The sequence below is a fragment of the Chiloscyllium plagiosum genome, chromosome 32 (genome assembly GCF_004010195.1).
Source record: "Chiloscyllium plagiosum isolate BGI_BamShark_2017 chromosome 32, ASM401019v2, whole genome shotgun sequence".
Lineage (NCBI taxonomy): Eukaryota > Metazoa > Chordata > Chondrichthyes > Orectolobiformes > Hemiscylliidae > Chiloscyllium > Chiloscyllium plagiosum.
The window spans coordinates 14,545,581-14,549,564 of record NC_057741.1 but is presented as its reverse complement, the minus strand read 5'-3'; positions in this window follow the sequence as shown (position 1 = coordinate 14,549,564).

Here is a 3,984-nt window from a genome sequence, read left to right as displayed (position 1 = left end):
TCAATATTCTTACGTTCTGTGCAAGGAAGAATATCTTGCTAGGTTGGATATCCGAAAACCCCCCAGGCCTGTCGGGTTGGCGGAAGATTGTTATGGAGCATATTCCCCTGGATTTTCTCACAAATATGGTACACCACAAAACTGAGAATTTTTACAAGACATGGCAACACTTTTTGAAATACCTGGACACAGATTTATCTGCCACACTAACAAGGGCTTTTATATAGCCGTAACGATTGTGTTTCATGAGTCCAATATCCAGGGAGGAAGAACTGTGAATGTATGAGTGTTTTGTTTGATTGGGCTGAGTTATTACTATTTATTTGTTTGTTGTTAGGTATTTATTTAGTTAGTTAAATAGCTAGTTTAGGTATTTTTAAAAATTTTATACTTCTCTATATGTGTTTATACATTCGTATAGGAGGGTGGGTTGGGGAATTCTTTTTATTATTTGAGTATAGTTTTGTACTATTTTTGTACTGTTTTGAATTGCATTGTTTTGAATTTATTGTAATATTTAAAAATCTATTTTTTCTTAATAAAAATATATTATAAAAAAAAAATCATCATTTTTTGTGTCAGAAACTTACTCATTATAGCATCTACATTCTCATTAATGTACACAACAAACAGCAGGGGTTGAGATGCCAATCCCTGTGCTACCCCACTGGTTACATGCTTCCAATCAAAGAAACAACCCTCCAGCATGACGCTTTGACTCCTATGTGTAAGCTAATTTGTCAACTTGCATTGGATCCCATGGCCTCTTACCTTTTGGATCAGGCTTCCATGTGAGACCTGGTCAAAGGCCTTAGTGAAGTCTGTGTCAACTACATCAACTCTATGACCCTCATCCATACATTTAGTCACCTTTCAAAAGAACTCCACTAAATTAGACAGACAAGAAATCCATGTTGACTATCCCTGACTAATCCTTGGCTTTCCAGGTATTGACTAATCCTGTCATTCAGAATGTTTTCCAATAATTTCTCTACCACTGATATCAGACTAACTCATCAGGAATTACCTGGCCTATCCCTGCTGCCCTTGTTGAATAAAGGAGGACATTAACTATCCTCCAATCATCGAGCATCTGTGGCCAGCAAGGTATTAAATATATTTGCCAGGATATTCACACAGTAATCTCATCCTTTGCCTTCTGTGGAAGCGTGAGGGTTTCAATGGGGAACTTGTGCACCTATATGCCCGTTAAAATGTCTGACACCACTTCTTTATTAATCTTACCATGTTCTCGGACATCACCATTCCAACTGAAATCCCAAGCTACAATGGCTTCCTCCTCTGTGAATACTGTCGAGATGTATTCACCTTAGACCTTACCCATGTCTATTGGTTCCAAGCTTAGGTTGCTCCTTTGGTCTCTTACCCTTTCCCTGTTAATCTTCTTCCTCTTCAGATACATATAAAATGCCTTGGAGTTATCCTTGACCCCATCTGCCAAACATTCTTCATGGCTCCACTCTGCTCTCCTAAATTCCTTTTGAAGCAACATTATACAATCGTCATACTTTTGATCGGCCTCCCCTCTTTCTGATGTGCTATACCTGACATATGCTGCATTGTTTTTCTTTTCCTTTAGAGAACATGCTGGTCCTGAATTCTCACCATGCCACTTTTCAAAGATTGCCACATTGCAAATGTAAACTTACCTACAAGCAGCTCTCCCAATTTATGTTTGCCAGATCCTGTCTAATGCTGGTGAAACTGACCTTCCCCAAACTTGACCTCTCTGCACTATCTTTATCCCTTTACATAATAACTTTGAAAACTTTCAAATTTATGGTCACTTGCCCCAAAATGCTTGTTCACTGAAGCTTCAACCACTTGACCAGCTTCATTCCCGAGGATTACATCTAGTACTGCCCCATTTTTTGGCAGGACAATCTACACACTGGCATAAAAAGCACTCCTCATGTACTTTAAAAATTCCATCCTGTCTCATCTTTTCACACCAAGGTGATCCCAATTAATGTTAGGAAAGTTGAAATCACTGACAACTATAACTCTGTTTCTCCCATGTCTTTCTATTATTTGTCTACATACCTGCTCCTCTACCTCATGCTGATTGTGGGGACATCTGTGGTATAATTCCAGCAAGATAATTGATCCTTTTTAATTTCTAAGCTCTACCTGGATGGTCTCATTTGAAACCCTTCTAGGACATCCTCCCTCATTACTGCAGTGATGCTTCCCTTTATCAATAATGTAACGCCCCACTTCTCTGATTCCCTTCCCCTCCATTGCAGCTGAAACTTCTGTACCCTACAATGTTGAGCTGCCAGTTCCATCCTTCCTTTAACCAGATTTCAGTGATTGCAACCCATATGTTGATCAATACTCTCAGTTCATCCGCCTTACCAATCAAAATCCTTGCATTAAAATAGATACAATGTAGCTTTCCAAACCTCCCATGTGCCTTATCCTGGCCATTTCCTCTCCACCTACTGGACTGTCCTAACATTCGTTTTATATCCTTTCAGATTTTGCTCCTGACTTGAAATCAATTCTGTGCCGCATCCCCCTGCTTAATCATTTTAAAATCTCCCCATGAACAAACCTCTCGGCAAGAATATTGGACTCATTCCAATTCAGGTGCAATCCGTGCAGCTTGTATAGGTCCCACCCACCTCAGAGGCTGTCCCAGCGATCCAAAAATCTAAAGCCCAATCTCCTACGTCATCCTTTAGCCTCATGTTCTTCTGATCCATCTTTCTATTCCTGTACTCAATAGTTCATGCATTATATCAATCCGGAGATTACAAGCCTTGTAGTCTTTCTCTTTAATCTACTATCTAACTCACTATTCATTTGGATTAAAAAATTGTCTTGAAGGTAGAAGAAGGAGGGCGTGGTGGAGGGTTGTTTTTCGGACTGAAGGCCTGTGACTAACGATGTGCTGCAAGGATCAATGCTGGGACCACTGTTTTTTGTCATTTATATAAATGATTTGGAGGTGAATGCAGTAAGAATAGTTAGTAAATTTGCGGATGATACCCAGATTGGTGGTGTACTGGACAGTTAAGAATGTTATCTCAGAGTACAACAGGACCTTGATCAGATGGGCCATTGGGCTGCGGAATAGCAGACAGAGTTTAATTTAGATAAATGCAAGGTGTTGCATTTTGGTAAGGCAAATCAGAGCAGGACTGAAACACTTTGTGGTTGGGTCCTGGGGAGTGTGGCTGAACAAAGAGACCTTAGAGTGCAGGTTCATAATTTCTTGAAGGTGGAGTCACAGGTGGACAGGGTAGTGAAGAACGGCTGTACAGGATGTTGGCTTTGGAATACTGCATTCAATTCTGGTCTCCATGCAATAGGAAAGATATTGTTCAACTTGAAAGGATGCAGGAAAGATTTACAAGGATGTTGCTGGGTTTGAGCTAGAGGGAGACGCTAAATAGGCAGGGGCTAATTTTTTCTGGAGGATCAGAGAGCTGAGGGGTGACCTTATAGATGTTTATAAAAGTATGGCGGGCATGGATAGGGTGAATACACAAGGTCTTTTTCCCAGGTGAGTGGAGACCAAAACTAGAAGCATCGGTTTAAGATGAGAGAAGAAAGATATAAGAACGACCTGAGGAGCAACTTTTTCATGCAGAGGGTGCTGCGTGTATGGAATGAGCTGCCAGAGGAAGTGGTGGAGGCTGGTACAATTTCAACACTTAAAAGGCATCTTGATGAGTACATGAATAGGAAAGATTTAGAGGGCTATCAGCCAAATGCTAGCAAATGGGACTAGCTTTATTTCTGATATCTGTTTGGCATCGACGAGTTGGACTAAACGTTCTGTTTCCATGCTGTACATCTCTATGACTCTATGACTCCAAATTTCTGCTGCAGGATCTCTTTTTTTATACATGTCTTTGGTGCGGACATGCACCATGACTCCTGGCTGTTCATGGTCTCGCTTCAAGAATAATCTGCAACTGCTTGGAGACATCCCCAACTGTGGCACAGGATGGT